This window comes from Bos indicus x Bos taurus, chromosome 23 (genome assembly GCF_003369695.1).
Source record: "Bos indicus x Bos taurus breed Angus x Brahman F1 hybrid chromosome 23, Bos_hybrid_MaternalHap_v2.0, whole genome shotgun sequence".
NCBI classification, from domain to species: Eukaryota; Metazoa; Chordata; class Mammalia; order Artiodactyla; family Bovidae; genus Bos; species Bos indicus x Bos taurus.
In genome coordinates this window covers 33,510,095-33,526,744 of record NC_040098.1, presented here as the reverse complement: position 1 = coordinate 33,526,744, position 16,650 = coordinate 33,510,095, and the positions used below count along the sequence as shown (strand labels likewise).

Sequence of the window (16,650 nt, the reverse complement as noted above, 5' to 3'; positions counted from 1 at the left end):
ATTCTTAGGGCTTCCCCCATGGCTCAGGGGGTACAGAATCTGCTAGCAATGCAGGAAACACAGGAGACCCGGGTTCAATTCCTGGGTTGGGAAGATCCCCTGGAGAAGGATATGGTAACCCACTCCAGTATTCTTGCCTTGAGAATCCCACGGACGAAGGAGCCTGTCAGGCTATAGTCCAAAGCATTGCAAAGGGTCAGACATGACTGAGCGACTACACACACATGGGGTTCTCAAGGTGAAAATGCTGAAGTGGTTGGCCATTCCCTTCTTCAGGGAACCATGAGTTGACAGAACTCACCACCACGACCCATCCATCTTGGGTGGCCCTACGTGGCGTGGCTCATAGTTTCAGGGAGTTAGACAAGGCTGTGACCCATGTGATCAGTTTGGTTAGTTTTCTGTGACCGTGGTTTTCATTCTGTCTGCCCTCTGATAGATGAGGATAAGAGGCTTGTGCAAGCCTCCTGATAGGAGGGACTGATTGTGGAGAAAACTGGATCTTGTTTGGTCTTGGACCAAACTATGGTAGGGGTAATGGTTGTAATGGTGACCTCTTTCAAAAGAATTTATGCCAGCATGTCGTGCCTCACAGGACTGTTCTAGTCAGTGCTCCTGACTCCACGGCAGCCACTGTCGACCCATGCCTCCACCAGAGACTCCCAAACACTCACAAGTTAAGTCTGGCACAGTCTGTTGTGGGGTCACTGCTCCTTTCTCCTGGGTCCTGGTGTGCACAAGGTTTTGCTGTCCCCTCCAAGACTCTGTTTCCTCCAGTCCTGTGAAAGTTCTGTAATCAAATCCCGCTGACCTTCAAAGTCAGATTCCCTGGGGATACTCAGTCCCTTTGCCAGATCCCCAGGTTGGGAAGTATGTTGTCGGGCCTAAAACTTTGCAGCAGTGCAAGAACTTCTTTGGTATAATTATTCTCCGGTTTGTGAGTCACCCCTCTGCCCCCACCACCAGTGGCTCTATAGTGGGGCTAATGGGGACCTCCACTGGATGAGAGTTAGAGAATTATTTAAGGACCTTGGAATCAGACCCCTGTCAGAATCCTGGCTCAGCTTATGTGGCCTCCAGCAAATTTAACTCTCTTGTCTTAGCTGCCTCATTTGTAGAACTGGAAAATCATGATAATGCCTACTCATAGGATTGTTTTGAGAGTTGAATACAGTGATGCCTACAGAGCACTTAGCACAAGGCCTGACACACTTGAGTGCTGTTTATTGTTAGTGTCACTACTGACTGAGGTGTGGAAAAAACATGTCATGTGAGTCCAGTGGAGGCATGAGACATATGTATGGTTTTAGGAAAGGGAGAAGGGAGTGCTAACCTGCTGTGATGTTGGAGAGACTTTATGGAGGAGTTGGGGTTGGGGCCGCCATGTTGCACAACTCCGTGAGTACCCTTCGTACCATCATCTTTATGAATGGATCCCTCTCTGTGTGGTACAGCTTTGCTGGTTGGGATTATGAATGAGACCATGAAGGATGGGTGGCATTTGAATGGATAAAAGAGGGATGAGGGTGGACTTGGTAGAAATAAACAAGGTTCTTTCAGAGGAAGGTGAGGCCTGCAGCTGGTAAGAGAGCTATTGGCATTGAGGATGAGTAGGCAGGAGGTGAGATCTGACTTCGCTTCTTTGCAGTTACAGAAAGCTGGGTGGAGGGAACCTTCTGGTGTGACGGGTAGCGATCAGGGTGAAAACACCAGGACCCAGGAGAAAGGAGCAGTGACCCGACAACAGACTGTGCCAGATTTAACCTGTGTGTGTTTGGGAGTCTCTGGTGGAGGCGTGGGTTGACAGTGGCCGCCATGGATCCTGGTATGCACAAGGTTTTGTTGTCCCCTCCAAGAGTCTGTTTCCTCCAGTCTTGTGAAAGTTCTGTAATCAAATCCTGCTGACCTTCAAAGTCAGATTCCCTGGGGATACTCAGTCCCTTTGCCAGATCCCCAGGTTGGGAAGTCTGTTGTTGGGCCTAAAACTTTGCAGATAGCAAATATTTCAGGCTTGCAGGTCAATTCTCTGTGGCAGTCCTCAACTCTGCCTTTGTAGGATGAAAGCAGCTAATGAACAACAGATAAATAGATGGATATAGCTTTTTGCTATAAAACTCTATTTACAAAAATAGATAGTAGGCAAAATTTGACTCTCTGAAGCAGTCTGTGAACCCTGCTCTAAAGAAAAGGGATATTGTTGGATGGGGAAGGTAAGTGGAAAATTGAAAATAGGTAAATCACAACACTTCCAGATAATAGATTCCACCAAAACCTTGAAAAAAATTTTCTCCTAGTGTTTGGATTAAATCTCATGTATAATAATCTTTGTAAATAAACCTGAAACTTCTTTGTAGTTTTGTTTCTTTTTCCGTGAATCTGGGTTCTAAGGTTCAGAACAAGCCTCTCTTTATTAAGCAACCATTTATTGAGTGTTTTCTTTGTACCAGGCTCTGGTACATTGGAAATTCTGGTCATTGGAAATACTGGTCACTGGAAATTCACAAATACTTCAGGCACAAACCTTTCCTTCAGGGAGCCACAGTCTAGACAGGGCATCATTATTGCCAAATGTGGGCCCATGCCTTAAACCACATCAAATATGTGGCTCAAGGCACCAAGGAACCTGCATCCTTGTAGAGACTTTTAGGGGGGCACTTCTCTCTCTATTGTCTATCCATGTAGGACTTTCATATTTTTGTTTCTTTTTGTGTATTGTTAAGAGAAAGCCTGTTCAAAGAATTTACAAGTGGTGAAAATGTTTATTTTAGTACCTTCATTGCCAGAACTCTTGGTCTTGATGATTCAAGAGGTTATGTGTTTTCCTGCCCTTTGTAGTTTTAACTTAGTCACTTTAAATCATTTTTCAAATTTCTGTCAGTTCTCCCCCTCAAACTATAGACTGACCCAGCCAGATTGCAGGGAGTGATATGCTAATAGTACCGAAATACACAGGTTTAGATAATTGTGTCTAGTCACCTTTCCAGAGTGTTCTTTGGACCTGAGCCATTCTGGCCCTTGCAGACTGGGTGGAGTTGTTGGGCAGTTCCTGAAGGAGGAGGCTTTTAAGTCTCAATGGGTGTGGAATGTGAGTTCTCTGACCGCATTGGAGTGGGCCCGTTGAGCACTGTGGGCTGCTGCCCTGGGACAAGTGTCTGTGATTCTGATAGAGGAGGACCGAGGGAGCCAGGTCAAAGTTTACATGTGATGGAAGAGAGGAGCAAGAGAAGGTTGTTCCCTAAGGGCAGGGATGGTAGGAGGAGCTGAGGCATTTGAGGTTTGTTTCTTTGACCAGCAAAATGCAAGAGGGATGGAGAGAGGAGGAGGAATGGGACTTCAAGAGGAGAGAGATCTGGGCTCAGGTGACTTAGGGCAAGGCTTAGGAAGGAAGAAGGCTTTCATCTCTTTCTGCTTTACATAATTATGAAAGTATCCCCAAGAACTTCTTTAGTAGAGTTTGAGGCAAGAGGAAGCACTTGGGGTTGAGAGAACCCCTATTTTTAAGAATAGAAATAAAAAGATACATTTTTACAAATACAGTTGGCATAGCATGTTGTTGATGAAAACATGATGAAGGAGTGAACATAAAATATCTATAAATGGCAATCATTTATATGCTATGCTAAGTCACTTCAGTCGTGTCCGACTCTGTGCGACCCCATAGACGGCAGCCCACCAGGCTCCGTTGTCTCTGGGGTTCTCCAGGCAAGAATACTGGAGTGGGTTGCCATTTCCTTCTCCAGTGCATGAAAAGAGAAAAGTGAAACTGAATTTGCTTGGTCGTGTCCGACTCTTAGCGACCCCATGGACTGCAGCCTACCAGGCTCCTCCATCCATGGGATTTTCTAGGCAAGAGTACTGGAGTGGGGTGCCATTGCCTTCTCCAAATCATTTATATATTTCTCTATAAAAAATACAGTCGAAAGGCCTCCTCCCCTGCTTTTTTTTTTGATTAAATAGTGGCTTGCTTTGAAGTAGAAGTCCCTTTGGGGTCATGAAGGGTTAGCTGGTGGGAATACAATGGACTAAGATTGTGACATTTGAGGGTACCAAGGACTGTCTGTGTAAGGTGTTAAACATACACACACACACACACACACAGAAGAGAAGCAGCATGCCTATCTGAATTGCTTTAGAAATGAAAACCAAAAGTTTCCACAAACAATTTCCACAAATATATAACAATCCATAGAGAAGAATGTGGTCTGCTTGTGGTGACATGGAGTCACCCTGTAGCAGGTGGGATGAATTCTAGGTTTGAATCTATTGTCCTTAGTATTTTGGTGTTTTCCCTCAACAAGATAATCACTTACTTTTTTGTGTGTCCCAATTACCTTAGAATTAAAAGTCCTGAGATAATATAAAAATTATGACTTACATATCTAAAAACTTATTATAGAAAACTTCTTGAGCAAATTATTATGGGAAGTTTTAAATAGCTGCTGAGAAATCTGTATGCAGGTCAAGAAGCAACAGTTAGAACTGGACATGGAACAGACTGGTTCCAATATGTCAAGGCTGTATATTGTCACCGTGCTTATTTAACTTACATGCAGAGTACATCATGAGAAATGCTGGGCTGGATGAAGCACAAACTGGAATCACGATTGCCGAGAGAAATATCAACAACCTCAGATATGCAGATGACACCACCCTTATGACAGAAAGCAAGGAATAACTAAAGAGCCTCTTGATGAAAGTGAAAGAGGAGAGTGAAAAGGCTGGCTTAAAACTCAATATTTAAAAAATGAAGATCCTGGCATCTGATTCCATCACTTCATGGCAAATAGATGGGGAAACAATGGAAATAGTGACAGACTTTTTTCTTGAGCTCCAAAATCACTGCAGATGGTGACTGAAGCCATGAAATTAAAAGACGCTCCTTGGAAGAAAAGTTATGACTAACCTAGACAGCATATTAAAAAGCAGAGACATTACTTTGCCAATAAAGGTTTGTCTAGTCAAAGCTATGGTTTTTCCAGTAGTCATGTACGGATGTGAGAGTTGGACTATAAAGAAAGCTGAGTGCTGAAGAATTGATGCTTTTGAACTGTGGTGTTGGAGAAGACTCTTGAGAGTCCTTGGACTGCAAGGAGATCCAATCAGTCCATCCTAAAGAAGATCAGTCCTGAATATTCATTGGAAGGACTCATGTTGAAGCTGAAACTCCAATACTTTGGCCACCTGATGAAAAGAGCTGACTCATTTGAAAAAACCCTGATGCTGGGAAAGATTGAAGGTGGGAGAAGGGGACAACAGAGGATGAGATGGTTGGATGGCATCACTGACTCAGTGAACATGAGTTTAAGTAAACTCCAGGAGTTGATGATGGACAGTGAGGCCTGGCGTGCTGCAGTCCATGGGGTCGCAAAGAGTTGGGCACAACTGAGCAACTGAACTGAACTGGACTGCAAGGAGATCCAACCAGTCAATCCTAAAGGAAATCAACCCTAAAGGAAATCAACCCTGAATATTCATTGGAAGAACTGATGCTGAAGCTCCAATACTTTGGCCACCTGATGCGAAGAACTGACTTCTTGGAAAAGACCCTGATGCTGGGAAAGATTGAAGGTGAGAGAATGGGATGACAGAGGATGAGATGGTTGGATGGCATCACTGATGCAATTGACATGAGTTTGAGTAAGCTCTGGTAGTTGGTGATGGACAGGGAAGCCTGGCGTGCTGCAGTCCATGGGGTCACAAAGAGTTTGACACCACTGAGCAACTGAGCTGAACTGAAATATCTGCTAAAATAGAGCAGCATAATGAACCTCCCATCTATTTTCTCTTTTTAAGATACAGAATTTCAGAAGGTTTGGTTTTCAAGAAGTAACGGCCATTTTTCCCACTACTGTGTCTGGGGACAGAGCCTGAAATGAGCAGACATGGTGGGACCTTCCCCAATGCAGCTCAGATGTAGCAAAAACAAGCTTTCTTGTCTTCTATCTGTTTTTGCTAGTGTTGACACTCAGGTCTTCCTGTGGCACTTAGCACCTGTGCCAAAGGTGACTCCTCAATTAAGACACTAACCCCAAACTTCTGGCCTGGAGAAGGCAATGGCACCCCACTCCAGTACTCTTGCCTGGAGAATCCCATGGATGGAGGAGCCTGGTGGGCTGCCATCTATGGGGTCGTACAGAGTTGGACACGACTGAAGCGACTTAGCAGCAGCAACCCCAAACTTCTGGCCAGCGACCCAGTGCAAGCTAAAGTTAGACTAAATTCTTCAGTGCCAGCCCAGCGCACACCTGGTACTTGGGTTTCTACTAGCTTACTCTTCTACAGGAGGGTGGTTTTGCAGTGGTGTGTTCGTGGGTTGATGGTCAAGGCTGCACCAAGCCAGCCTCCATTCTCTGTGTACTGAGTGGAAGCCATGTACCTGCATGATACTGCAAAGACTGGCATATTTTTCCTTAGCACTGGATGGAAATCATTGCTGTTTTTAGATTTGCTTTCAGAATGTTACCTCTGGAGCAGGGAATCCACAGATGTGTAGTTAGGGTTGCCTTGAGAAATGAAGTGAAAGTCTTGAACATGATGAATATACATTCTGTAATCATTGCTAATTACGGGGAGTATTTTCTTGTGTAATCCATTTATGGTTATTTTCGCTTCCTCCTGGCAAGTCTGAAATTGTCATCCTCAAGAGCATGGCTGCCTGTGATTTTTATGAATAGGAGTAGTACTGTTTGGTTTTGCCCATCCATTCATCCACTCAAGCGTTCAGTACACATTTATTGATACCAGCTGTGTTTTGAATATTTTGGTAGATGCTGGGGACACAGTGATTACTAGGATCACCTTCCCTTAAAGAGTTCGTAGACGAGAGGCAGGCAGTTAGATGCCAAAATAGTGAGTAACAGTGAGGTAAGTGCAGTGATAGAGATATGTGCAGCCTTTTAGGAGAACACAGTCAGCTAAGGCATGAGGTGGACAGAAGGGAGGAGAGGACACCAGGGGCAATCTGACTCTTGTTAAGGCCAAGAGCTGTGAGATAATGGGCCAGGGATGTAACACGGCTGCTCTGTGGCAGGGTCGGGTCTGTCAGTTCGGCTTGCTGATGAGGTGTGGGGCAGTCTTTGAAGGGGATTCAAGCAGTGGAGCAGCAGAGATATCTTTGTATTTATGTGCAGTGTGGTTTTCAGGAGCCAAGGGCTGGAAACTCCAGGAATGCTAAGGTGCCTGAACTATTCATTTGTGTATTTCATTAAGTAAACCTAGGAGAGTGAAAAAGCTGGCTTAAAACTCAACACTCAAAAAATGGCATCTGGTTCCATCACTTCATGGCAAATAGATGGGGAAACAATGAAAACAGTGACAGACTTTCTTTTCTTGGGCTCCAAAATCACTGCAGATGGTGACTGCAGCCATGAAATTAAAAGACGCTTGCTCCTTGGAAGAAAAGCTGTGACCAACCTAGACAGTATATTAAAAATGGAGACTTTGCTGACAAAGGTCCATATAGTCAAAGCTATGGTTTTTCCTGTGGTCATGTATGGATGTGAGAGTTGGACCATAAAGAAAGCTGAGCACCGAAGAATTGATGCTTTTGAACTGTGGTGTTGGAGAAGACTCTTGAGAGTCCCTGGGACTGCAAGGAGATCCAACCAGCCAATCCTAAAGGAAATCAACCCTGAGTATTCATTGGAAGGACTGATGTTGAAGCTGAAACTCCAATACTTTGGCCACCCGATGCAAAGAACTGACTCATTTGAAAAGACCCTGATGCTTGGAAAGATTGAAGGCAGGAAGAGAAGGGGATGACAGAGGATAAGATGGTTGGATGGCATCACCAAACCAGTGGACATGAGTTTGAGCAAACTCTGGGAGATGGTGAAGGACAGGGAAGCCTGGCGTGCTGCAGTTCATGGGATTGCGAAGAGTCTGACAGGACTAAGCGACCTAAGAACAAGAAAAAAGCCTTTATTGAGTACTTACTGTGTGCCCTGCTCTCTTCTAGGCACTTGCAATATTCACTTACATAGAAGAACAAAAGAGAGAAATAGTAGTAAGATTTTGGGAAATTACATTTATTTTGGGATATTTTATCTTGGATTTGGGCCTCTTCTATGGTGGAAACTAGTGAAGATTTAATAAATCAGCTCTTGAGATTTCAAAAATTGGTTATTCCAGTCTGTAGATTATTCTAGGCTGGAGACTCATTTTTCTGCTCATTAGCACCTCTGCCAGAGGCTGGGTAGAAGGGCAGGAAGAATAACTTCAGTCTCACCTGGCACTTGTTAGCAGATTTGATAGAGAAAGTGAGATTTATATTTCATATAAAAATTGGATTGCAAGTTGTCTATACGCTTGTTCTAGTCTGTGGTTCTTACTCTCTATGAAGCCCGGCTAACTCTATGTCTGGATGTATCTGGTGGGTGTGTATCTCACACACTGGGTGTGAGATTAACCCTGGGAAATTTGGTGTGAGCAAAATAGCCTAGGAATTAATACACTTTATTGTTTTAGTGATCACAGTAATCATTTGCAATATGAAGTAAGTTACCCTGGTCTGATATAAGGATACAGAATTTATTTTGTTATTCCTCTGATCTTTATTTTTATTTTGCTAGTTTAGGAGTAGGAATTAAAAAACAAACAAATGACAGCTCCCTGAGGCCTTGGAAAGTAATAGTATATATATCTCCTAGGGTTTAGGTGAGATTTGTATGAATTAATAGAAGCAATGAGTAAGGTCTTGCACATGGTAAATATTGTATAAATATTGGCCATTATTATTGCTCTACTTGTGAAAAACCAATCATGAAATTAATAAGCAACAGGTGAGAACGATGACAATACTAGGTGATACAACATCTAGATAATACAACGCGACATACAGGGTTAGATAATGTATCAGCCTTACTCCACTAGCAAGGGCAGAATAGACATTTAAAAAGGCTTAGGTTCAAGGAAAGTTGAGAGTGTTCATACTTGTCATTTGAAAAATTCTTGTTATAAACTAAGGAAGAGGCAAATATACAGCATTTGAGCTGTGACTTTTCTTTAAGAGTCCCTGAAATAGTAACGGTGAAGAGTGCGCACAAAAGCATGAATGTCTGTGACTAAATAGATAGCTCAGTTTATTGAGCACTGTGCTCATGAGCCCGATTTCAAGACAAATGAAACATTAATGTAAATTGTTCTGAATTTTCTAAGAGGTCTATACGTCTTTAAGTAGAGGATGTACAAACTCTTAAATAGCAGTATATATTCTGCAATCCAGCAGCTTTCCAAGCTACGATTTTTATGACTATCTTTTGCATTTGAAGATGCAGAATTTGAAATTTCTACTTTTGTTCAATTCAGCAAGCTATTCTCGAGATGCAACTGGCGAAGATACTGAGCACAATGAGAGGGAGAGATGGAACCTAAAGTGACTTGTTTCTTGGTTGCAGTGACTTCTAAGCAAAGTGAACCAGCTATAGATCTTCCCTGATAGCTCAGTCAGTAAAGAATCTGTCTGCAATGCAGGAGACCCAGGATTGATACCTGGGTCAGGAAGATCCCCTGGAGAAGGGTGTGGCTACCCACTCTAGTATTCTTGCCTGGAGAATTCTGTAGACAGAGGAGCCTGGTGGGCTACAGTCCATGGGGTCGTAAAGAGTCGGACATGACTAAGTGACTAACACTATGCTTATATAGATAGCTCTGAATGGTGATGACTTTATAATTACGGTTAGAATACCTTCAGTACAAGAATGAGGCCTTGGGGAAGAGGAACATAAATGTGTAGTCATTGTACGAACTGGAGGATAATCACCAGTTGTGACTGTGGGCCCCTTTTCCAGCGGGCAATGATTTCTTGGCCTCTGCCTATGAGTTGGCTAGTGGATTCTGTCATTTTGGTTATCTTTTGGAAGAATGAAAAGGAAACGGGGGAAGCATGTTCATAAAAAAAAACAAAACAAAAACCCCCTGAGGGGGTTGGGCAAGTGGGAACAAATGTCCCCAGGCCTCCAGACCTTTTGAATCATGCTGGTGATTTTAGCATCACACCTGTCACGTGTCTACTGGTATTTGGAAACAGTCTTGATGTCCACGAGCTCATAAATGTCACATTTGGTAGTGGTCTCGAGAGCTCCAGAGTTAAGGCTAGAGAGTATTGAAAGGCCAGTGTTCCTTATGGTGATGGCTGCCCTAGTTGAAAGAGCTGAAGTTCTGTGATAGGAAGGAAGTTTCCTGTTTATATTAATACTGCAGGTTTCCAAGGTATTTAGAATGGCGTTGTGTTTTCTTCTTTAGATGTGAATTTCTCCACTTATTAATGGCCAGTTTTACCTCCCATGCAGGAACAGCTAGCTGAGGGGGAATTCAGCTTCCATTGTTATGGCTGGGGATTTCCTCTTGCCACGGTTGGGGAAACCCACACGCCCATGTTTGCAGTTTCAGCATTCACCAGGCATTTCCAAGTGCCTGGAATGGTACCGTGCACTTTGCTTCTCTCACCCTTGGATACCCTCCCTACTGAAAATGCGCTGATCTTAATTCAGAAGACAAGAGGAGGATTTGTATTCTTTATGCGGAGTCTGTGGTGGACTAAATGTGTTCCCCCTAATTCACTTCTTGAAGCCCTGATCCCCATGTGATGGTGTTTGTAGGTAGAGCCTTTGAGAAGTAAAGACGGTACAAGCCTCGTGATGAAATCAGAGTCCTTAGAAGAGGCCAAAAAGCTGGCTTTCTCTCTCTCTCTGCCATGGATGGATACAGCAAGAAGGCATCCATCAGCAAACCAGGAGAAGGGCTCTTATGAAAGGAAATTGGCCAAGGCCTTTAGCGTCGACCCTCAACCTCTGAAAATGTAAGGAATAAGCATTGTTGCTTAAGGTGCTCAGTCTAGGGTATTTGTCCTATCAGTCCAAGAAGACTAAGATGGAGTCTTTAGGCAACTCTAAAGGAATCTGTCCTTAGCCTTTCATTAAATGTTAAAAAAAAAAAATGGTACTGTTCATTCTATATGATACCATCCATTCTGTATGGTAACTATGGTGGCGCTACTGGTAAAGAACCTACCTGCCAGTGCAGGAGATGTAAGCGACTCGGGTTCTATCCCTGGGTCACCCTGGGTTGGGAAGATTTCCTGGAGGAGGAAATGGTACCCACTCCAGTATTCTTGCCTGGAAAATCCCATGGATAGAGGATCCTGGCGGGCTATAGTCCATGGGGTTGCAGAGTCAGCCATTCTATATATTTGTTTAGAACCTCAAGTTATCGTTATGTCAAGTTTAAAAAAATGTTGACAGTTTTAGTCAGACTGGAAGTAATTGATCACTTTAAAGTTGAAAGTGGGATCATTGCTGGAGTTGAACACCAGTGTTTTTCATTCTAGACACTCGGAAACATGAATGCTGGTACTTGAGTCAGCATGTGAAAAAAAAGGCAGTGAGTTCAGTGTCTGCCCAGTGATCAGAGCCAATTAAACAGGGAAAGGCAAGCTAATGCTGGTATGGGCAGCGGCAGCAGAGTTTTCATCTGCCTTGTTCTCTGGATGTAGGACTCCTGATAATTACCAGTGGTATGCATCATCAGCAGAATGCAGCTCAGGAATTAAGAATCAGCAAGCCGGCATCTGAGTTTTCTGCATGGGAGAATTTCCTCTGTGAGACTAGCCAGTGGTGATGTGTTTTATGCGAGGAAGCTATCCACTCAGCTGTTAAACTGATGATTGACTTGTGATTTGTAAGATTTTTCTGGTGGCCATTGCCTATAATAGTTGTTATGTCCCAGATATGCTGTGAACTTTTTCCTAAAAATAGCCCTTGTGATAGGTTCCCTACCCTTTCACATTTGCTGTTGGGGGTTCTCATTTTTCAGTGCTGTAATGATTGACATTTCTAATAAATGTTAGTAGATTTGTCCCTAAGTTTCTCTGAAAGCTCTGTAATATGCCTATTATTAATATTATCTGGCAATTTTTCAAAAGGGACTTTTTCTAGACTCTTCACATTTCTTAAACAACCTAGATGACTCCTTAAAGAGTCATCATTTTTGGCTTTTATGATTTGTATGTTTTCAAACATGTGAAAGAGCTTTTAGGATTGGTTGCACAATTTGATTTGAAATTAAAAAAAAAATCCAATGATGTATTTCATGAGAGATATTTAACTAATTTAATGGTAGCTTTTTGTACTCTGCAAGGAACCTTGTATTTCAGTGATACTCATTAGTTACTCACTATTTTTCACAAATATTTCATTAATAATTTGCTAATGTTTTCATACTGGGGATAGGTGGCTGGTAGTATTACTGGCTGGTGATATTTCCTGTAGGGCATTGCATTTTAAGGGTAATTTTTCTGGAGAATTTTGATAATTACACTACTATACTTGAATATGGAACCCAGCTCTGGACATTAGAGGATAAAGGGCCACAAAAAAAATAAAAAAAAAAAATAAAAAAATAAAGGATAAAGGGCCACTGTGCTGTTGATTCCAAGATAATATGATACTGTAATACTGTGTGTGCTCAGTCATGTCCAACTCTTTGCAACCCCATGCTCCTCTGTCCATGGGAGAATATTCATGCCTCTGTCCAGGCAAGAATATTGGAACAGGTTGCCATTTCCTTCTTCAGTGTATCTTCCTGACCCAGGGATCAAGCCCATGTCTCCTGTGTTGGCAGGTGGATTCTTTACTGCTGAGCCACCTGGGAAGCCCTATCCCAGGATATTGGAGGGATGTCCATCAGATAGGCAGTAGCTGGCAGGAGCCCTAATCATCTTCTGTAGTTGGGCCTCAGGATTTCATCTCTCTTCCTTCTCACACAGCTGCTTGTATGGTATTGAGCCCTTATTCAGAATGATGGGTTGAATGAAGTTGGTCTGGAATTTCACTTTCTCCTTCAGAGGTGTTCAGGAATCATTAGAGCTTGACTATTCAACACAGTAGCCACTAGCTACATGTGGCTATTTAAATTTAATAAATTAGGATAGAATTACAATTGTATTTAAATTAAAAATTCTTCTGTTGCACTAGCCGCATTGCAAAGGCTCTATAAGGAATCTGTGATGAGTGGGCTACCATAATGAACAGCACTCCAAGTTCTTTGGACACTGACACCTATGGAGATGCAATGGTGTGCCCCAGGTTCATAGCTAGTTAGTGCAGAATCAGGAGTTTCCACAGGTTTAGCAATTAAAAAAATGTATATATCACGTGATCCCTCAGTTTTGGGGCATCATCAGTTCAGTTTAGTTGCTCAATCGTGTCCGACACTTTGCGACCCCATGAATTGCAGCATGCCAGGCCTCCCTGTCCATCACCAACTCCCAGAGTTCACTCAGACTCACGTCCATCGAGTCGGTGATGCCACCCAGCCATCTCATCCTCTGTCATCCCCTTCTCTTCCTGCCCCCAATCCTGCCCAGCATCAGAGTCTTTTCCAGTGAGTCAACTCTTTGCATGAGGTGGCCAAAGTACTGGAGTTTCAGCTTTAGCATCATTCCTTCCAGAGAACACTCAGGACTGATCTCCTTTAGAATGGACTGGTTGATCTCCTTGCAGTCCAAGGACTCTCAAGAGTCTTCTCCAACACCACAGTTCAAAAGCATCAATTCTTTTGCGCTCAGCTTTCTTCACAGTCCAACTCTCACATCCATACATGACACTGGAAAAACCATAGCCTTGACTAGACAGACCTGTGTTGGCAAAGTAATGTCTCTGCTTTTGAATATGCTGTCTAGGTTGGGGCATCATAAGTTGAACTAAAACATTTGGCCCTGGGGACTATCACATCCTTCTTTGAAAGTCTGTAAGGGAGACTCAATAGCAGAGTTAGAAATTAGTTTTTACCTCATAATTCTAGCTTCATAAGTGTTTATGATTCATCTTAGGTTGGGGGTGTGTGTATGTGTATGTGCATGCCTGTGTGTGTGCATGCCCATCTGTGTACAGTGGTAGTTTGCCACATATGCCATATATTGCTAACTCTGGTCTGTATGATGCTCATCACTTAGGTAGACATGGGGGTCTAGAATCACAGGATATTGGACTTGGACAGCAACTTTGAAGGTATTTAGTTAAACCTTGCTTGTGAGTTTCTGAAGTAGGAGTGATCCTTGGAATAGCTTCCTCCTAGAATTATTCTAAACCTTACGATCAAAATGGTCAGTCAGTTCAGTCACTCAGTCATGTCGGACTCTTTGCAACCCCATGGACTATAGCATGCCAGCAGCCAAAGATGGAGAAGCTCTATACAATCAGCAAAAACAAGACTGGGAGCTGACTGTAGCTCAAATCATGAACTTCTTATTGCAAAGTTCAGACTTAAATTGAAGAAAGTAGGGGAAACCATTAGACCATTCAAATGTGACCTAAATCAAATCCCTTATGATTATACAGTGAAAGGGAGAAATAGATTCAAGGGATTAGATCTGATAGACAGAATGCCTGAAGAACTGTGGACAGATGTTTGTGACATTGGATAGGAGGCAGTGATCGAGACCATCCCCAAGAAAAAGAAATGCAAAAAGGCAGAATGGTTGTCTGAGGAGGCCTTACACATAGCTGAGAAAAGAAGACAAGTGAAAGGCAAAGGAGAAAAGGAAAAATATACCTTTGAATCAAAATGGTAGAACACAGTAAATGATCATGGCCATTATTGTTGTGCTGTCTTCGTTGGTACTGATTAATAACACTTTTTTGAAGGAGGGTCCGAGTGACCAATCTCCCATGTTAATTTCTCTTTTTTCACACGTTGCTTCCCCTTCTTTCACCATTTTATTATGAGGTTTTCTAAACACGCGGAAAAGTTGAGACTGTTAACGTGAAGACCCATATGCCACCACCTAGTCTCTGCCCTCTGTTTTACTCTGTCACACAGGCTGTCCATCCCACTGTCATGACCCAGTATTAATGAGCTTGTATTCATAGAGCATGAAGCTTGGTAGTTACTTTGTCTGTGAATTGGAGTCCTTCCCAACATAGTTTTGTCCCTGTCTTCCCCACTGGGTTGAGGAAATAAGGGGTTGAGTGGTAATGATGCTTAGGGTGTTGACATGGTACTCAGCACAAAGTACTACAATTAACTCATTTAGTCTTTATAATGATGCTAGTGGACACGTGCTGTCATTAATCTCCATTTTATAGAAGGAGACACTGAGGCATAGAAAGATGAAATGATATGTCCCAAGTCATATAGCTAGTAAGGAAAAAAATGAAAAATTGGGCAATCACTCTGGTTAGGCTAGGTTTAAAAAATTTTTTTTAATCTATAGAATTAATGGGAAAAAATTGAGATACCATTTTATGATCACGAAAAATAACCTCTTCACTTGTCTTAAGCTGCTAGTTTGTGGCAGCTGCTGTGCCAGGAGCTGGGGTCATGCAGGTGATGACATCAGGTCTCCTCCCTGCCCAGCCTAATGGACAAAAAGCCACCGTGAGTTGTTGGTGGATCAGTGTTTTAATATAAACAATTTTCCTGGAATAGTTAGAAATGAAGGATTTCAGTAACAGAAAGTTACATTATGTATCTAGTTTTACTTCACAGAAACCTTTGCACAAATAAACAGTTGCTTTTTGGGGGTGTTTGTGACAGGATAAACAATTCCAGCGAATGAACAGTACCTTTTTGGAAATGTCTTGCCATTTACAGACTTATTTTCTTCTGCCATAGCAGAGGAAAATAATTTGGGAAAAATGCATTCAAGGATTATTTACTTTAACCATAAAACATATTCAGAATAATGGTATGGTAAAAATGAGGGCTTTCCTGGTGGCTTAGTGGTAAAGAATCTGCCTGCCAGTGCAGGAGTCACAGATTTGATCCCTGTCCAGGAATATCCCCTGGAGAAGGAAATGGCAACCCAATCCAGTATTCTTGCCTGGAAAGTTCCATGGATAGAGGAGCCTGGTGGACTGCAATCCATGGGGATGCAAAGTGTTGGATACAATCTAGTGACTGAACAACAACGGGTACCAAATTACACTTCCCAAGGCATCTTATCACTTTAAAAACTATTGCTACTTCAATATTTTTTCCCTTTTATCTTTTTCAACGTTTTTTATTTCAATGTACCAGCACACCACAAGAAATGCAAGTTACAACCTCAACAGGGGCCTGGAGCCTTGCCCAGGTGGCTCACATCAGTGTGAGTGTGTGGACACGTCTCTGTGCCCTGCTGTCCCCAAGCCCATTGCCTTAAGAACATGGACTGTTGTGGCGGGGACGGATGGGTGACGAGCTCATTAGGAAGGGTGTACAGGGTGGGGAAACAAGGTGCCACCATGACACCAGAATCAACGTTGGTTGAATGGCAGAGTAAGGAATTCTTATACATCAAGAACAAAAGCATCCTCTCTGATAAATGTTTAGCATTATTGAAAATTTAGAAACTCCCTGCTCTAGGCTCATTGGCTTCTTTGGGTAAGGTAAGGCTTCTTTAAATTAAAAAAAAAAAAAAAAAAAAATTTCTAGGTTAAAATAAACATTTTCAGTTGACCCTCTTTGGGGCCACTCCTTGATTAATATCTCTGTGAATAAGATGATTAATCGAAGAATGCCTCTTATAGCAGAAAATGAGATAATATTAGGGACTTTGTAGTTTTGTTTTCATTTTTCCTATTAAAGCATTTAAAATGTATTTTTATTTATATATAAGTAATAATTTGAGAACCTCCTCAGTGATCACTCATATATTGTGATTTAGTTTTC

General features: G+C 42.5%; 1 protein-coding gene across 7 annotated transcripts in view; it reads left to right on the top strand.

Annotated features, from left to right (window-relative positions):
• The window catches only part of CARMIL1 (capping protein regulator and myosin 1 linker 1), a 308,279-nt gene that overhangs the window by 87,364 nt on the left and 204,265 nt on the right, over positions 1-16,650 (top strand). The window lies entirely within an intron of this gene.